Source organism: Hyperolius riggenbachi, chromosome 7 (assembly GCF_040937935.1).
Source record: "Hyperolius riggenbachi isolate aHypRig1 chromosome 7, aHypRig1.pri, whole genome shotgun sequence".
Lineage (NCBI taxonomy): Eukaryota > Metazoa > Chordata > Amphibia > Anura > Hyperoliidae > Hyperolius > Hyperolius riggenbachi.
In genome coordinates, this window is record NC_090652.1 from 134,519,417 (window position 1) to 134,539,905 (window position 20,489).

At 45.5% G+C, this 20,489-nt stretch overlaps 1 protein-coding gene across 9 annotated transcripts in view; it reads left to right on the forward strand.

Moving 5' to 3' along the window:
* LITAFD (LITAF domain containing) overlaps positions 1-20,489 on the forward strand; it is a 311,228-nt gene that overhangs the window by 202,273 nt on the left and 88,466 nt on the right. The gene's annotated exons all lie outside the window — the stretch shown is intronic.

Consider the following 20,489-nt stretch of genomic DNA (forward strand, 5'->3'; position numbering starts at 1 on the left):
AGACCACATCTATAGCATATTGGTGGGGTGGGAGGGTTCCTTTTAGGAGGGCAGATATTTTTCCTGGAGTTTGTACTCCTTTCCACTAGTTAGGGCATACCTTCAACTATTATAGGCTATTAAAAGGGTGGGGGGTAGGTTCCTTAGAGAAGATTGTGTTTTCCATTGGAAGATTCTTCTCTTGTTCAGTTAGCATGGGGTGGGTTGTGCCAACATATACCAGGTTGGTGGGATGAATTAGTTCCCTGGGGAGGGTATCTTAATCTTGGAGGGGGGGGTTTAGCTGACAATTCAGCAGGGTAGGGACCATGCATCTATGCTATTTCTGGGGTCTTGACAAAAGCTGAGACTTTGATTTCTACTGCGCCATTCATTTGTCACACATATCAATAACAGTATCTCTTTAGCCAGAAGTGGTACTCTTCTTGGTATGTGTGATGTCAGGGGAAATAGAAGGCGTTGTGTGGGGGTCCAAGTCAGAAGTAGAGTTGAGACCACATATATAGCATACTGCTGGTTTGTGAGGGTGCCCGGGGGGGTGTTTCTGGAGCTTGTACTCCTTTCAGCTAGTTAGGGTATTGGCCTTGTTCCTTTGCTGTATGTGTGATGTCACTTTTTGCTGTGACTAGGATCTCTGCTGCGCCTTCTGCTTTTCACACACGAATAGAACATCTCAGCAGCCAATCTGCTGTGTATGTGTGTGATGCCGGGGAGGTAGGAGACGCAGTTTAGCGCCAAGTCTAACTGAAGTTGACGCCGCATATATAGTGAACCGGAGGTGCGGGTGGGGTCCCAGAGAAGATTGATTTCCAGTGGAAGAATCTTCTCGTGTTAGGTTAGCACTGGGTGGGAAGCCGACATACATCATGTTGGTGGGATGAAATTGTTCCCTGGGGAGGGTGTTTTAATCTGGGAAGGGCTTTTTTTGCTGATAATTCAGCAGTGTAGGGCCATTCACCTATGCTATTGGTGGTGTCTTGACTGAAGCTGAGACTTTGATCTCTACTGCGCAGTCCATTTGTCGCACAAATCAAGAATATCTCTGCAGCCAGAAATGGTAGTCTACTTGGTATATGTGATTGTCTGGGGAAGTAGGTGTCGTGCGGGTCCAAGTCAGAAGTAAAGTTGAGACCACATCTATAGCATATTGGTGGGGTGGGAGGGTTCCTTTTAGGAGGGCAGATATTTTTCCTGGAGTTTGTACTCCTTTCCACTAGTTAGGGCATACCTTCAACTATTATAGGCTATTAAAAGGGTGGGGGGTAGGTTCCTTAGAGAAGATTGTGTTTTCCATTGGAAGATTCTTCTCTTGTTCAGTTAGCATGGGGTGGGTTGTGCCAACATATACCAGGTTGGTGGGATGAATTAGTTCCCTGGGGAGGGTATCTTAATCTTGGAGGGGGGGGTTTAGCTGACAATTCAGCAGGGTAGGGACCATGCATCTATGCTATTTCTGGGGTCTTGACAAAAGCTGAGACTTTGATTTCTACTGCGCCATTCATTTGTCACACATATCAATAACAGTATCTCTTTAGCCAGAAGTGGTACTCTTCTTGGTATGTGTGATGTCAGGGGAAATAGAAGGCGTTGTGTGGGGGTCCAAGTCAGAAGTAGAGTTGAGACCACATATATAGCATACTGCTGGTTTGTGAGGGTGCCCGGGGGGGTGTTTCTGGAGCTTGTACTCCTTTCAGCTAGTTAGGGTATTGGCCTTGTTCCTTTGCTGTATGTGTGATGTCACTTTTTGCTGTGACTAGGATCTCTGCTGCGCCTTCTGCTTTTCACACACGAATAGAACATCTCAGCAGCCAATCTGCTGTGTATGTGTGTGATGCCGGGGAGGTAGGAGACGCAGTTTAGCGCCAAGTCTAACTGAAGTTGACGCCGCATATATAGTGAACCGGAGGTGCGGGTGGGGTCCCAGAGAAGATTGATTTCCAGTGGAAGAATCTTCTCGTGTTAGGTTAGCACTGGGTGGGAAGCCGACATACATCATGTTGGTGGGATGAAATTGTTCCCTGGGGAGGGTGTTTTAATCTGGGAAGGGCTTTTTTTGCTGATAATTCAGCAGTGTAGGGCCATTCACCTATGCTATTGGTGGTGTCTTGACTGAAGCTGAGACTTTGATCTCTACTGCGCAGTCCATTTGTCGCACAAATCAAGAATGGTATCTCCGCAGCCAGAAATGGTACTCTTCTTGGTATATGTGATTGTGCGGGGAAGTAGAAGGCGTCGTGCGGGTCCAAGTCAGAAGAAGTGAAGTTGAGACCACATCTATAGCATATTGGTAGGGTGGGAGGGTTCCTTTTAGGAGGGCGGATATTTTTCCTGGAGTTTGTACTCCTTTCCACTAGTTAGGGCATACCTTCAACTATTATAGGCTATTAAAAGGGTGGGGGGTAGGTTCCTTAGAGAAGATTGTGTTTTCCATTGGAAGATTCTTCTCTTGTTCAGTTAGCATGGGGTGGGTTGTGCCAACATATACCAGGTTGGTGGGATGAATTAGTTCCCTGGGAAGGGTATCTCAATCTTGGAGGGTTTTTTTTAGCTGACAATTCAGCAGGGTAGGGACCATGCATCTATGCTATTTCTGGGGTCTTGACAAAAGCTGAGACTTTGATCTCTACTGCGCCTTTCATTTGTCACACAAATCAATAACAGTATCTCTGTAGCCAGAAGTGGTACTCTTCTTGGTATGTGTGATGTCAGGGGAAATAGAAGGCGTTGTGTGGGGGTCCAAGTCAGATGTAGAGTTGAGACCACATATATAGCATACTGCTGGTTTGTGAGGGTTCCGGGGTGGGGGGTTCTAGACTTGTACTCCTTTTAGCTAGTTAGGGTATTGGCCTTGTTCCTTTGCTGTATGTGTGATGTCACTTTTTGCTGTGACTAGGATCTCTGCTGCGCCTTCTGCTTTTCACACACGAATAGAACATCTCAGCAGCCAATCTGCTGTGTATGTGTGTGATGCCGGGGAGGTAGGAGACGCAGTTTAGCGCCAAGTCTAACTGAAGTTGACGCCGCATATATAGTGAACCGGACGTGCGGGTGGGGTTCCAGAGAAGATTGATTTCCAGTGGAAGAATCTTCTCGTGTTAGGTTAGCACTGGGTGGGAAGCCAACATACATCATTTTGGTGGGATGAAATTGTTTTTGGGGAGCACTAAAGCAATATAATTCGAATTGGCTTTATTAAAGACTCAGTAGCAAAAAAGAACATACATATATAACACATATAAAACCCCCCATTAAAAATTGACAGAAGCACCTGTTTAAATGGCCATATTAGTCCTAATTGGAGTGCACTCCTTTTGTTAAGAACCAATTTGTGTACACATTCATCTTCAGGCCCATATATAGGTATGCTTCAGTTGTAACAACCAGGAATCCAGTGCGCAGTAATCACCTCTGTCACCCCGTTTGCAAAATATAGCAAGCCTCTATGACACATGCATATACGCATCCATTACAGGCCCTCTTGGGTCTAACCTCAATCCTAATGCTGGCTTAATCAAGTGTAACTCACGTAACCTCAGGTGAACCTTCTGCTGGAAAGCATCGTGGTGGGGTACCCTGGAGTTGGGTTTCTCAACCGCCACTGGCGTTTGTATGATGTCCGCTCGGATCACTTTGGTTATCGGCTATAAGGTAGAGCTCATCGGGTTCCGTATCTGTATATGACTGGTCGGTAGGAGAGGAAGGATGCGGAGGCACGGGGGACGCTGTAAGGCAGCTTCCTGGATCGGCGTCACACAGCACGTGACGCGTTTCGTCACTCTGGACTTCCTCAGACGTACTGCGCATGTGCGGAGCTTTCTTTTATAGCCACGCTGGGACGCATAGAGATACGCTTATACGCATGTCTTTACTTGAATGACATCTTATGGGCAAACTTGGAACTGCAGCTCAAGGGATCAAAAGTTCAATATAGACTATAAGAATGATTTTATATTCAAATCCTTGTTCAGGCCGTTTGGATATAGGCTTCCACATTGGTAGATCCACATGGATTCTTTTCTAAGCAGTTGTTTGTCAAAATCTCCTCTTCTAGGACTTATATTTAATTTGTAAATACCTTTTACTTTAAAGTTTGAAACATCAGAATTATGTACCGTTCTAAAGTGCATTGCCAAGGGATTCAATTTTTTCTTATCAATAGTGGTGCTTCTAATATTCGACAGATGTTCACCGATTCTTGCATTCAGTGGTCTATATGTCTTTCCAATATAGCTTAGATTACAAGGGCAGCTTATTTTATATATTACTTTTGAAGTTGTACAAGAAATAAAATCATTTATATAAAAAGACTTAGTGCCATCATAATTGGAAAAAGTATCTCCTGTTTCGACATGTCTACACATAGTGCAGTCACCACATTTGTACATGCCATTTCTCGCCACTTTTTTCTTTTTTGCTGTTACACTCCAGCCATATTCGCTTTTCACCAACAAGTCGTTAAGGTTTACACCTCTTTTTTGGCACTTACTTCAACGTGACCCAATTATATCTAAAATTGTGGGAGATTACCCGCACATAGCGGCAAAAAGAGGTGTAAACCTTAACGACTTGTTGGTGAAAAGCGAATATGGCTGGAGTGTAACAGCAAAGAAGAAAAAAGTGGCGAGAAATGGCATGTACAAATGTGGTGACTGCACTATGTGTAGACATGTCGAAACAGGAGATACTTTTTCCAATTATGATGGCACTAAGTCTTTTTATATAAATGATTTTATTTCTTGTACAACTTCAAAAGTAATATATAAAATAAGCTGCCCTTGTAATCTAAGCTATATTGGAAAGACATATAGACCACTGAATGCAAGAATCGGTGAACATCTGTCGAATATTAGAAGCACCACTATTGATAAGAAAAAAGAAAAAATTGAATCCCTTGGCAATGCACTTTAGAACGGTACATAATTCTGATGTTTCAAACTTTAAAGTAAAAGGTATTTACAAATTAAATATAAGTCCTAGAAGAGGAGATTTTGACAAACAACTGCTTAGAAAAGAATCCATGTGGATCTACCAATGTGGAAGCCTATATCCAAACGGCCTGAACAAGGATTTGAATATAAAATCATTCTTATAGTCTATATTGAACTTTTGATCCCTTGAGCTGCAGTTCCAAGTTTGCCCATAAGATGTCATTCAAGTAAAGACATGCGTATAAGCGTATCTCTATGCGTCCCAGCGTGGCTATAAAAGAAAGCTCCGCACATGCGCAGTACGTCTGAGGAAGTCCAGAGTGACGAAACGCGTCACGTGCTGTGTGACGCCGATCCAGGAAGCTGCCTTACAGCGTCCCCCGTGCCTCCGCATCCTTCCTCTCCTACCGACCAGTCATATACAGATACGGAACCCGATGAGCTCTACCTTATAGCCGATAACCAAAGTGATCCGAGCGGACATCATACAAACGCCAGTGGCGGTTGAGAAACCCAACTCCAGGGTACCCCACCACGATGCTTTCCAGCAGAAGGTTCACCTGAGGTTACGTGAGTTACACTTGATTAAGCCAGCATTAGGATTGAGGTTAGACCCAAGAGGGTCTGTAATGGATGCGTATATGCATGTGTCATAGAGGCTTGCTATATTTTGCAAACGGGGTGACAGAGGTGATTACTGCGCACTGGATTCCTGGTTGTTACAACTGAAGCATACCTATATATGGGCCTGAAGATGAATGTGTACACAAATTGGTTCTTAACAAAAGGAGTGCACTCCAATTAGGACTAATATGGCCATTTAAACAGGTGCTTCTGTCAATTTTTAATGGGGGGTTTTATATGTGTTATATATGTATGTTCTTTTTTGCTACTGAGTCTTTAATAAAGCCAATTCGAATTATATTGCTTTAGTGCTCCCCAAATCCACTTTTTTGCTCTCAAGATTATCCACGGGTGAGACGGGCACCATATGCATGGTTTCAGATATCCCGTTTTTCCTTTTTGTTAATTTGGGATGAAATTGTTCCCTGGGGAGGGTGTTTTAATCTGGGAAGGGCTTTTTTTGCTTATAATTCAGCAGTGTAGGGCCATTCACCTATGCTATTGGTGGTGTCTTGACTGAAGCTGAGACTTTGATCTCTACTGCGCAGTCCATTTGTCGCACAAATCAAGAATATCTCTGCAGCCAGAAATGGTAGTCTACTTGGTATATGTGATTGTCCGGGGAAGTAGAAGGCGTCGTGCGGGTCCAAGTCAGAAGAAGTGAAGTTGAGACCACATCTATAGCATATTGGTGGGGTGGGAGGGTTCCTTTTAGGAGGGCGGATATTTTTCCTGGAGTTTGTACTCCTTTCCACTAGTTAGGGCATACCTTCAACTATTATAGGCTATTAAAAGGGTGGGGGGTAGGTTCCTTAGAGAAGATTGTGTTTTCCATTGGAAGATTCTTCTCTTGTTCAGTTAGCATGGGGTGGGTTGTGCCAACATATACTAGGTTGGTGGGTGGAATTAGTTCCCTGGGGAGGGTATCTTAATCTTGGAGGGGTTTTTTTAGCTGACAATTCAGCAGGGTAGGGACCATGCATCTATGCTATTTCTGGGGTCTTGACAAAAGCTGAGACTTTGATCTCTACTGCGCCATTCATTTGTCACACAAATCAATAACAGTATCTCTGTAGCCAGAAGTGGTACTCTTCTTGGTATGTGTGATGTCAGGGGCAATAGAAGGCGTTGTGTGGGGGTCCAAGTCAGAAGCAGAGTTGAGACCACATATATAGCATACTGCTGGTTTGTGAGGGTGCTCGGGGGGGTGTTCCTGGAGCTTGTACTCCTTTCAGCTAGTTAGGGTATTGGCCTTGTTCCTTTGCTGTATGTGTGATGTCACTTTTTGCTGTGACTAGGATCTCTGCTGCGCCTTCTGCTTTTCACACATGAATAGAACATCTCAGCAGCCAATCTGCTGTGTATGTGTGTGATGCCGGGGAGGTAGGAGACGCAGTTTAGCGCCAAGTCTAACTGAAGTTGACGCCACATATATAGTGACCTGGAGGTGCGGGTGGGGTCCCAGAGAAGATTGATTTCCAGTGGAAGAATCTTCTCGTGTTAGGTTAGCACTGGGTGGGAAGCCGACATACATCATGTTGGTGGGATGAAATTGTTCCCTGGGGAGGTTGTCTTAATCTGGGAAGGGCTTTTTTGCTGATAATTCAGCAGTGTAGGGCTATTCACCTATGCTATTGGTGGTGTCTTGATAGAAGCTGAGACTTTGATCTCTACTGCGCAGTCCATTTGTCGCACAAATCAAGAACGGTATCTCCGCAGCCAGAAATGGTACTCTTCTTGGTATATGTGATTGTCCGGGAAAGTAGAAGGCGTCGTGCGGGTCCAAGTCAGAAGAAGTGAAGTTGAGACCACATCTATAGCATATTGGTGGGGTGGGAGGGTTCCTTTTAGGAGGGCGGATATTTTTCCTGGCGTTTGTACTCCTTTCCACTAGTTAGGGCATACCTTCAACTATTATAGGCTATTAAAAGGGTGGGGGGGTAGGTTCCTTAGAGAAGATTGTGTTTTCCATTGGAAGATTCTTCTCTTGTTCAGTTAGCATGGGGTTGGTTGTGCCAACATATACCAGGTTGGGGGGATGAATTAGTTCCCTGGGGAGGGTATCTTAATCTTGGAGGGGGGGGGGGTTTAGCTGACAATTCAGCAGGGTAGGGACCATGCATCTATGCCATTTCTGGGGTCTTGACAAAAGCTGAGACTTTGATCTCTACTGCACCTTTCATTTGTCACACAAATCAATAGCAGTATCTCTGTAGCCAGAAGTGGTACTCTTCTTGGTATGTGTGATGTCAAGGGAAATAGAAGGCGTTGTGTGGGGGTCCAAGTCAGAAGTAGAGTTGAGACCACATATATAGCATACTGCTGGTTTGTGAGGGTGCCCGGGGGGGGGGGGTGTTTCTGGAGCTTGTACTCCTTTCAGCTAGTTAGGGTATTGGCCTTGTTCCTTTGCTGTATGTGTGATGTCACTTTTTGCTGTGACTAGGATCTCTGCTGCGCCTTCTGCTTTTCACACACGAATAGAACATCTCAGCAGCCAATCTGCTGTGTATGTGTGTGATGCCGGGAAGGTAGGAGACGCAGTTTAGTGCCAAGTCTAACTGAAGTTGACGCCACATATATAGTGAACCGGAGGTGCGGGTGGGGTCCCAGAGAAGATTAATTTCCAGTGGAAGAATCTTCTCGTGTTAGGTTAGCCCTGGGTGGGAAGCCGACATACATCATGTTGGTGGGATGAAATTGTTCCCTGGGGAGGGTGTCTTAATCTGGGAAGGGCTTTTTTTGCTGATAATTCAGCAGTGTAGGGCTATTCACCTATGCTATTGGTGGTGTCTTAACTGAAGCTGAGACTTTGATCTCTACTGCACAGTCCATTTGTCGCACAAATCAAGAACGGTATCTCCGCAGCCAGAAATGGTACTCTTCTTGGTATATGTGATTGTCCGGGGAAGTAGAAGGCGTTGTGCGGGTCCAAGTCAGAAGTGAAGTTGAGACCACATCTATAGCATATTGGTGGGGTGGGAGGGTTCCTTTTAGGAGGGTGGATATTTTTTTCCCCACAATCCTTCAGGGCAAGGTGAGACGTCGCTCCTCCCAGACGCAGGAACAGACAGCACTTCCCCTATAAAAGAATCACATGGTCAGTACACCCTCAGTGCTGTTTGTTCCTGCGTCCAGGCAGGTCGGCATCTCCCCTAGGAATGGGACCTGTGTGCTGGGCTGCAGGTTACATTCTTTAGGGTAGGCTGAGACTGCGGTACTGTGGCAGACTAGCCTATCATTCCACACTGGACTATGTGGAATATGCCTACCTTTCCTTTCCGTCAGGGGAGGCAAGAGTAGAGGGCGTGTAGGCTTTTCTCTCAGGCTTTCAGCGGGAGCGAGACTCGGAGGTATGGCGGCCAGCGGCTCTGCGTGCAGCGTGGTGGATTGGCGCGCAGGAGCATGGATTGTTGCGACCTTCCGGTCGTATGGTGTTCCGCATGCGTAGTTTCCGGCGGGTATGCCGGAACTACTTTTTTATTGGCTAGCCGTGGTGCTCTGTCTCTCGTATGCTTCCGGTTCCGCCCCCCTTTGCTGAGGCCGGAAGTTATAAGGAAGGCCACGCGAGCTGCATTGCGGAGAGACAGCGTCTTGTGCTGGACGTGTGGCAACATGTCGGCGGTAGACAGGACGGAAGGCAGCTCTGCCGGGCAGAAGGCAAAATCAGCAGATACAGCGGCTACTGCAAGTAGTAGGCCTCCTCCTACATATAAAAGATGCCCTGTGTGTAACTCAAAAATGGCCTTGCCATATGCCAAAACTTTATGCCAGATTTGTATGGATAAGGTGATTGGGGAGCAGCCTGTTCCATCTGTACAGGATACGTTAAAAGCATTTAGAGAAGAGATGAATGCTTCTTTAGAGTCTTTTAAATCTTCTTTAACTCATGCAGGTCCATCAACTTCTCAGGAAGTTGGGGTGGTCTCAGTACCGGATAATGATAACCAGGATATGGCTGATGAGGCTGCTGATTCTGATGATTCAGATGCTAGGGATTTGGAGTCAGAATCTAGTTCCCGATTTAAATTTCGTATTGAAGATACTGAAATGTTGATTTCAGCGATTAATGATACGTTAGAAATAAATAAGGATGTGTCCTCCAACTTATCTATTCATGATCAGTTATATAAAGGTATGGAAGAGAAAGAGGGCCTGGTCTTCCCAGTTCATAAGGCTATTAAACAGACAATTCTAAAGGAATGGACTGAAGCAGAAAAAAGGTTATTATTGTCCAAAGCGATGAAAAGGAGATTTCCCTTTTCAGCTGAGGATTCCATGTTATAGGATAAGTGTCCTAAATTAGATTCCCTGTTTTCCCAGGTTACAAAACAGGGAGATCTGGCTTTTGAAGATTTAGGGGACTTAAAGGATCCAATAGATAAGAAGCTTGACGCTTATCTAAAAAGATCTTGGGAGGCTAGCGCCACTTCATTTAGGTCAGCGGTAGCTTCTACCTGTGATGCCAGGACTTTGGAATTATGGATTAACCAATTAAAGTCAAGTATTTTGTCAGGTGCTTCGGTAGAACAATTGCTGAATTCAATTACTATTTTGCTTAAAGAGGAACTGTAACGACAAAACGGCCCCTGGGGGGTACTCACCTCGGGTGGGGGAAGCCTCAGGATCCTAATGAGGCTTCCCACGCCGTCCTGCGTCCCTCGGGGGTCTCGCTGTAGCCCTCCGTACAGCTGTGACGCAATATTTACCTTCCTGGCTCCTGCGCAGGCGCTCTGATGCCTCTCGGCGCCGAAGTAGGCGGAAATACCCGATCACCGTCGGGTCTGCTCTACTGCGCAGGCGCAAGTTTCCGGCGCCTGCGCAGTAGAGCGGACCCGACGGAGATCGGGTATTTCCGTGCAGAAAGTCGCCACAGCGCCCCCGCTGGAGCCAGCAAAGGTAAATATTGAACTGACAGTCGGCACAGTCGTGGGCTGCGGCGAGACCCCCGTGGGACAGAGGACGGCGTGGGAAGCCTCATTAGGATCCGGAGGCTTCCCCCACCCGAGGTGAGTACCCCCCAGGGGAGATTTTTAATGTTACAGAGTCTCTTTAAGGCAGCTGCCTATATAGCGGATGCTTCGGCTGAATTGGTCAGATTCACAGCTAGATCAACAGCTCTTGTAAATGTTTGTCGTAGAGCCCTATGGCTTAAAACACGGGACGGTAATTTAACATCAAAGAACAGATTATGTGGGGTACGCTTTGCAGGGGACCTTCTTTTTGGGCCCGAACTTGATTTAGCCTTGGAGAGAACATCTAATAAAAAGACTTTTCCTAAGAAACAAAAAGTGGTTGCCAATAAAAGATTTTTTCGTAGAACTAGGAATGACCAGAAGGAGCAACCAAGAGACCAGAAAAGAAGTCGGTGGTCTTTTGACAAATCAGCTAAGGCGGGTTTCAGAGCAAAGCCTCAGGAAACCCAGTCTAAGTCACAATGACGCGTTCCTGACGGTAGGGGGAAGGTTGAGATATTTTGCGCTCAGTTGGGCTCGAATGTCAAAAAGTCTGTTTATTCGACAGCTAATTCGATTCGGATACCGAATAGAATTCGCCAGTCCCCCTCCGTCAAGGTATGTGGTGTCAAAACCGCCAAAAGATGTTGCGCTCATTCCAGAAATCCTGGGAATACTGCAGAATATGTTGGATCAGAATGTAATCTGCAGGGTACCAGCAACACAACAAAGAAAAGGGTTTTATTCCACAATATTCGTGGTAAAAAAGCCATCGGGGAAGTACAGATTAATTCTAAACCTGAAGTCATTAAATCCATTCATGAAAAAGAAAAAATTTCGAATGGAATCAATTATCTCAGTGAGAGATCTTTTGTTTTCAAAAGCTTTCATGGCGTCTCTGGATCTAAGAGACGCCTATTGGCATGTCCCGATTCACGTGAAATCGCAGGAATTTCTCAGGTTCGCCGTAAAGGTGGACGGAATTGTAATGCACTTTCAATTCGTCTGCCTCTAATTTGGAATAACCTCGGCCCCAAGAATATTCACGAAAATTCTGGGAGAGGCTTTGATTCCATTAAGGGAAAAATCAATTATAGTGATACCTTATTTAGACTATCTGCTAATATTAGGCAGTTCGGTGCAGGAGCTAAAAGGTCACTTAGAGTTAGTCTCCAGCCATCTTCAAAATCTCGGTTGGATTATCAATTTGGAGAAGTCCTCAATTGTCCCAAGTCAAAGAATGGTCTTTTTGGGAATAATAATAGACTCAGTCAGTCAAAGGATGTTTCTTCCGTCAGAAAAGATTCTGAAGCTTACAAGGGATGTTCAGTCGTTGCAGATGGAGACCAACCCAACCTTGAGAACAATATCTCGGGTGTTGGTGTTGATGACTTCAACAATTGTGGCAGTACCTTGGGCTCTGGCTCACATAAGGAATCTGCAGAGATTTTTTTCTGCAGAATTGGGATGAAAATCCAAGAACTCTAGACTTCAGAGTATCCATTCCAGAAACTGTTGTGTCATCTCTGCACTGGTGGTTGATGGAATCGAACCTTGTGAAGGGCAATCTGTGGAAAAATCCAACAGATTTTATCCTAACTACGGACGCAAGTTCGTGGGGTTGGGGAGCCCATATGGGTCACAGAGCATTTCAAGGGAACTGGACAAAATTAGAAGCTCAAAGATCTTCCAATTGGAGGGAGTTGAAGGCGGTCCATCTGGCATTGATGGAGGCTCAGTCAGTAATAAGTCAGTCACATGTTTTGATACAGTCAGACAATGTGACGACGATGGCCTTCTTAAACAAGCAAGGGGGCACGAGATCCCTGTTGTTACAGGAGGAAGCGGAGAGAATTTTTTCATGGGCAGAGAACCATGTATTATCATTGAGAGTGGTCCATCTCAAAGGAACGCTGAACATAGAGGCGGACAAGCTGAGCAGAAACAAAGTTCTGTCAACAGAATGGTCTCTAAACAAGGAAGTGTTCTTAGAGATTACAAAAAGATGGGGAATTCCATCAATAGACCTATTTGCAACAGAGGAGAATTGTCAGGTACAACAGTTTTTTTTCCCTGAATCCAAGGGACAATTGTCGGGGAGTGGACGCGTTCAGTCAGGAGTGGAAATTTCCACTTCTATATGCATCCCCCCCCCCCCAGAATTTAATTCCAGAGGTTCTGTGCAAATGGAGAAACTGCAGAGCCCCAATGATAATGATTGCTCCATTTTGGCCAAGAAGGAGTTGGTTTGCAGTGATCAGGTCATTGTCTGTGGAGGAACCTTGGAGACTTCCAAACAGACCGGACTTGCTGCAACAGGGGGAATTATGGCATCCCCATCCAGAGTTTTTAAATTTAGCGGTCTGGATCCTGAATTAATGATGTTAAGAAAATTAGGTGTGTCTGATAAAGCAGCCTGTACACTGATTTCTAGTCGGAAAGAGGTAACTAGAAAGATTTACTTGAAGTATTGGAAAACTTTTCATTCCTGGTTGAAGGAGTCTAAGTTTAATAGCCTCTCCGTCCCAGCGGTTTTGGATTTTCTCCAGGACGGTTGGGACAAAAAGATTTCTCTGAGTACCTTAAAAGTACAGATTTCAGCCCTCTCAGCTTTTTCTGGGGTTCCCCTTTCCTCTTCGCCTTTGATTATTAGATTTTTAAAGTAATGTAAGGGTGCTTTTGAGCCTGTGAAGGAGAGTTCATTAAAATTTTTAACCCTTAAGACGGTATTTCTGGTTGCTGTGACCACAGCCAGAAGAGTTAGTGAGATTCAGGCTCTATCTATGAAAAGTCCATATTTTCAGGACCTTCAAGATAGGATTGTTCTGCAGACTGATCCAAAATTCTGTCCTAAAGTAATGTCTAGATTCCATAGATCCCAAGACATTGTTCTTCCTACTTTTTCAGTTAATCCTACTGGAGATAGGGAAAAAACATTTCACATGTTAGATGTTAGGAGATGTGTCCTCGAATACTTACACAGAACGTCAGACATCAGGAAATCGGATTCCTTGTTCATTGTTCATTCAGGGAAATCGGTAGGTCAAAGAGCTTCAAAGTCCACTATTGCTAGCTGGATTAAATTAGCTATTGTTGAAGCATACAAAACCATGCAGTTAGAGGTACCAGCATCATTTAAGGCGCATTCAACTAGGGCTATGGCAACGTCATGGGCTAATTGCGCAGGGGCATCACCAGAGCAGATTTGTAAGGCAGCTACGTGGTCAAGCTTTTCAACTTTTATTCGGCATTATCGACTTGATGTGATGTCGGCTAATGACCAGGCATTTGGAAGAAAGGTTCTTCAAGCGGTGGTCCCACCCTGAGGTTATATTACTTGTTAATCGTCTCACCTTGCCCTGAAGGATTGTGGGAAAAAAACAGAGTTAGTACCTGCTAACGCTGTTTTGAACAATCCTTCAGGGCAACGATCCCACCCGGGTGTAAATTGTCTTCGTGATATAGGAGCACATGTGTGGGTTAGAGGTTGTTCACCTGTCAGGTACTTGGCTTAAACGCACTGAGGGTGTACTGACCATGTGATTCTTTTATAGGGGAAGTGCTGTCTGTTCCTGTGTCTGGGAGGAGTGACGTCTCACCTTGCCCTGAAGGATTGTTCAAAACAGCGTTAGCAGGTACTAACTCTGGTTTTCCTGGAGTTTGTACTCTTTTCCACTAGTTAGGGCATACCTTCAACTATTATAGGCTATTAAAAGGGTGGGGGGTAGGTTCCTTAGAGAAGATTGTGTTTTCCATTGGAAGATTCTTCTCTTGTTCAGTTAGCATGGGGTGGGTTTTGCCAACATATACTAGGTTGGTGGGATGAATTAGTTCCCTGGGGAGAGCATCTTAATCTTGGAGGGTTTTTTTTAGCTGACAATTCAGCAGGGTAGGGACCATGCATCTATGCTATTTCTGGGGTCTTGACAAAAGCTGAGACTTTGATCTCTACTGCGCCTTTCATTTGTCACACAAATCAATAACAGTATCTCTGTAGCCAAAAGTGGTACTCTTCTTGGTATGTGTGATGTCAGGGGAAATAGAAGGCGTTGTGTGGGGGTCCAAGTCAGAAGTAGAGTTGAGACCACATATATAGCATACTGCTGGTTTGTGAGGGTGCCCGGGGGGGGGGGGGGGTTCTGCTGGAGCTTGTACTCCTTTCAGCTAGTTAGGGTATTGGCCTTGCTCCTTAGCTGTATGTGTGATGTCACTTTTTGCTGTGACTAGGATGTCTGCTGCACCTTCTGCTTATCACACACGAATAAAACATCTCAGCAGCCAATCTGCTGTGTATGTGTGTGATGCCGGGGAGGTAGGAGACGCAGTTTAGTGCCAAGTCTAACTGAAGTTGACGCCACATATATAGTGAACCGGAGGTGCGGGTGGGGTCCCAGAGAAGATTTCCAGTGGAAGAATCTTCTCGTGTTAGGTTAGCACTGGGTGGGAAACCGACATACATCATGTTGGTGGGATGAAATTGTTCCCTGGGGAGGGTGTCTTAATCTGGGAAGGGCTTTTTTGCTGATAAATCAGCAGTGTAGGGCCATTCACCTATGCCATTGGTTGTGTCTTGACTGAAGCTGAGACTTTGATCTCTACTGTGTAGTACATTTGTCGAACAAATCAAGAATGGTATCTCCGCAGCCAGAAATGGTACTCTTCTTGGTATGTGTGATTGTCAGGGGAAGTAGAAGGCGTCGTGCGGGTCCAAGTCAGAAGTGAAGTTGAGACCACATCTATAGCATCAGTGACGTAGCTAAGGAGCTGTGGGCCCTGATGCAAGTTTTACATTGGGCCCCCCTGCACTCTATACATAACAATTAATATGAAGCGCCAAAACCTGCTAATGGCAACTACAGTGTCAGAGGTGCAAGAAGGGAATGGGGAGCAGTTTGTTAAAGATTACCACTATTCAAAGTATCTATAGAAGTTATTATGAGCAGAGGACCAATAGAAAGCTAATACTGGTAGTTGAGGGAAGGCCCCTCGGGACCCCTTTGGTCCAAGGACCCCGATGTGGTTGCCACCTCTGCACTCCCTATTGCTACCCCCCTTGGTGTATAATTGTGTTTTGTAGTGCTCATATTTTATTTTAAAAAGAATCTGAAGCCAAATTTAAAACAAAAAACAGATACTTACCTAAGGAGAGGGAAGGCTCTGAGTCCTATAGATTTTTCCTGGTTTCCTCGCAGGTCTCTCGGTTTCAATCTCCCACCGCGGGAGACTTCGGCGGTCTTCGGAAGCACTTGAGCTTCCGAAGACAGGCAGCTGTGTACTGCGCACGCGCGAGTACGGGAGAGAGGGGGCTTGCACATGTGGAATACGGAGCAGCCCCTCTTCGGAAGCCCGAGTGCTTTAGAAGACTACCAATGCCAGCCCAACCCGAAAGACAGCAGACCAAACGGTCGTAGACTGGTCATAGACTGCTAACGGGGGAGCCTACAGGGGAATGCGGGGACCAGGAGGAGAACGGGAATGCTCTATAGGACCCCAGAGCCTTTCCTCTTCTTAAGTAAGTATCTGTTTTATTTTGTTCCTTTTAATCAAGCTTCAGTGAGTGTAATCACTTGGGGGAGTGAGCCCCACTAAGTGTTTCCTGGTTAAGGCACATCTTCTGTCCTGCAGTGATCACTGGGGTGTTTAATTTTTCAGAACAGTATCGCAATATGTGTAGTTTGTTTTTATAGGGCGATCGTTTACCTATTCTATACGGATACAAGGATACTGAATTTGAGCGCTGCTTTGTTGGATTCTCCTGAGATTGGACGATTTATGTGGTCTTTTTGAGCAATCCTTTTGGATTACTGGTGAAATATTGGTGACTGTTGATTTTCTTCTCTTTTGCTGGGAGCGCAACCTTAAACCTTTAGGTTTTTGAGACGTAGATGGTAACGCTAAAGTAAGGAACTTACTTTAGCGTTACCCTGCGGTAAAAAAGGGTACTGCAACACAATAAAAACTTGTGTGAAAAGGGCCTGAAGATAAAATAACCTCCCTTTTTGTATGATATCGCTCAAACCAGTGGTGTAGCAATAGGGGGTGCAGCGGTTGTGGCCGCATCGGGGCCCTTGGGCCAGAGGGGACCCTCCCTCAACCACAGTATTAGCTCTCTATTGGCCCTGTGCTGGTAATAATCTCTTCTATAGATGCTTTAAATAGTCGTAATCATTAAAAGTCTGTCCCCATTCCCTTCTTGCACCTCTGACACTGTGGAAATCCTTGGCAGGTTTTGGTGCACCATATCAATTATTATTTATATAGTGCTGGGGGGGGGGGGGGGGGCGTGTAAAACTTGCATCGGGGCCCATAGCTCCTTAGCTACGCCACTGGCTCAAGCAGTGCAATCCTCTCAATTTCCATCCCTAATAATGATCCAAATCCACTCCCAGAGGAAAATTGCTATGCCTCAACAGTGGATGTAGTGGGTTACTAAGGGGTGTGTAAAATATGTCCATTGTATTGTCAATCAGAGATCTATGTTATAAATCACCTTTTTGCTTCGACACCAGCAACTTCGTAGAGTTGCACCTCACAGACTGTGAGATAACTTGACTCTCACACAGCAAGCATTATTGGAGATAGACCGTTCTCAGTAGTCTTCAAAGTACAAGTTGTTTATTCAGGAAGCAGATATACAGATACAGTTCGTCATATCTTAGCCAAGCAGATTCTTCTTTAAGTCCCTTTGCGTTACAAGCTCTTGATCACCTTCCTGTTGAAGGTAATCAGGTCATCTTCTTTCTATTCTAAGTTACATCTAACTAGGTATATACAGCATACATTATATCAGCTTACATAAAGAAAGGAAATAATTATGGTTCCAGTCAGTAGATGGATAGCGTGAAAGTAAGAGTAAGAATGCGCTCCGTTGGCCCATCCGGCCCTTTAATACTGACTAGGAAAGAGTTAAATGTGACCTCATCTTAGCCATCCCCCAGACCCGACTATTGGCTTAGACCCCTCATGGTGTCATAATACCCACCTACTCGATTAATATCCCATAAGATATTTTGCCCTAGTTGCAGGAATGTTATGTTTTATAAATATGGCCCATGTTGATTGTTCCCGTAGTCCATTTGTCTGGGGCAGTGTAGGCCTAAGACCTTGGACTAGGAACATCTTCTCAGTATCTGCTTGTATCATCTGCTTCAAGCAGACACTGAGATGCTTCTGCCTGCATCACGAAAACCTCTATTTAAAGGTATACTCTGCGAACAAGCCTTTTACCTAAAACTCAGTCCAAATAACTGAGGCCTACTTAAATTATAACAATCTACTCTCTCCTCCAACCACACAAATTACTTCAGAGGAACTTTAACCTCAGATTAAACTTCATCTCAATCAGTAGCTGAAACCCCTTTTCCCATGAGAAAACTTTACCTTTTCTCTAATAGATCATCAGGAACCCCATCCCCAATGTGATGTCATGACCGTGGTCCTGACAGTTTTCTGTCTGCAAACCTCATTGCATTGTGAGAAATAACAGCTGTTTCCAGCTGGCAAGCAAGCAAGCCTCACCTGGCAGCAATAAAGATGTCGCCTATGAAAATTTCAGCAAGTTTATTCATTACGTATTTTCACTGCAGTTCCTCTTTAAATCAAACCCAAGGTGGTTTAAAACAAATAAACTTAGATACCTAAAAAGAAGAAAGCACATCCTCTTCAAAACCACTGCCACTGCCCAGGACCCTTGGACAGTTCTGGTCCGCGTTCCTCCTCGTGCACAAGCACAGCCGTACTGTGCCTACACGAGTACAGCCATGCCATCACAGTAGCACGAAGCCACTTGTGGATGAGCAGCTTCAGCTTACTACACATGTGCAGCCATATTTACTCAGGCACAATACAGTCGGGCTTGTACATGGCGGGGACATGGCTAAGAGGACATATTCTATTCCTACAAGCTCTAGTTGGGTATGTTCAGAGGGTCCATGTATGGCAAGGAGGTCCAAGCTGTGGAGGAGGAGATGGGAAGACTCTGGACCTAGCTACTGTAAATATCTAAAGGTTTCCTCTTTCAGGCCACTTCAGGTTCACTTTCAATCTTTCCCCACTAAAATATTCAGCAATAAGCGAATATTTGTTTCTGCAATAAGCGATAATTATGGTCAAAATGCATGCTTTGTAATATTTCTCTATAGCTGTATTGTAATATCATAATATATTGTAAAATTATACATATATTGTAAACTGGGCGTTTAGGACAGCCCCCCAACTTTCATGTACTCAGGGCCGGTTCTAGACTTTTTGCTGCCTGAGGCAAACTTGTGAGGATGTGCCCCCCACCTCCACTCAATTTGGAATGATCGCACAACACCCAACACTTTACTCTGCTTCAGTTAATGTTCTCACATAACATGCTGCAGCTCAATACAATAGCACACTGACTGGCAGTGAGTCTGTGAGTCTGGTTCTCTTCCTACTCTGACTGCATGCTGTTAGTGTAAACACAGTAAAAAAAAATGCTGCCCCTGTAATCTCTGCTGCCTGATGCAAATGTTTCACCTTGCCTCATGAGAGAACCGGCCCTGCATGTACTGGTTCTGGGTGTGAATGGGTGCAGGTGCTATGTTGTGTGGTGCCCAGTGTATGGCAGTGTGCAGGCGATTGTCTGGTTGGACTGGTCGGCTCTGCCTGCCTCTGGGCATGGTGGTCGGCTCTCCCTGTCTCCCTTTGTCGGAGCAGGTGGGGGAGTGGATCATGCTGTGCCCATGGGGGCGCGTCCTTTGCCCGTCTTTTACACACACACACCCCACCCCCTTGTGTCCTATCTATCTCCTTCTCTGCCTCTCGGGTCACGCACATGTGCGCCTGCGCCGCTTTGCTGCAGGCCTCGGTTGCAGGACCTGGGGGAAGTGAAGGGGTCGGGTAGATAGATGGGGCGTGTTTTGTGGGCGCAGCTCAGTTGCCTGTATTTTGTGCCCTGGGCGTCCCGGACCTTGTGGCCTGGATGGTGGGCTCCTCCTTGGCGCATGCGGCGACTGACGAGTTTCCGCCACTCAGTTTGGACATTGGCGTGTCGCGTTTGCATATTGGCGTTGCGGAGACTTCAGCATGTCATGTACGGGCATCGTGTATTGGCGTTGCGTGTCACCCGGCATCAATGACACCTGGCTTGTGGTATGACCCCCAACTTTTTAGAAGTTTCGGGGACTAGAGAGCGGTCTTGTACGACCGAGGATACGGTTCTGTCTCCTTCCTTGAAGGCAGCACTCCCTTCTCCTTTTGGTCTGTTTCTCTTTTCCCTTTGCTTATTTATTCCTATGTAATATTTAAATATGATTGGCAAATTGTGATTGGCAAACATGATGAGATTTTATGCCCAACACCAAGAGCGTGGTGATGAAGCCTATCAATGGCCTCGATTCATAAAGCATTACCTCATGCGGTAATGCTGAAAACTGCAGACTTTCCCGACCACTTAGCAAAGTGTCAATTCATGATGGCTGTTACCGCATGAGAAGCTGACATTACCGACCAGGGAGATAAATTACCGACTTGGCTGTAGTTACCGCCAACACGTCAGTTAATTGTCAGCAAATGTCAATTCATAAACCCTGCAACAAGCGGTAAGCCTGGCGGTAGTTACCGACACCTCTAGTGAGGCGTTAACAATTTACCGACAGATCTGACAGCTCTGATGAATGCAAAGTGCAAAGAGCCGAAGTCTGTTTGAGTCATCTGTGGAGAGAGCCAGAGAGCAGTCTGTGTGAGTCATTTGAGCAGGCAGAGAAAGACTGTGTGACTCATCTGTCTGAGTCATCAGTGGAGAGAGCCAGAGAGCCCTCTGTGTGAGTCATTTCTGCAGGGCAAAGAGAGAATCTAGACACTGCTCTAATCTACCGCTCAATGGGCTGCGGTAATTTACCGACCTCCAAGGGCAGCTGGGGAAATCTTTCTGAATGATCACACAGACCGGGAAAATACTGAGTGCGGTATTTTCCCGACAAGATTTTTCTTATCGCACTGCTGTTTATGAATTGAG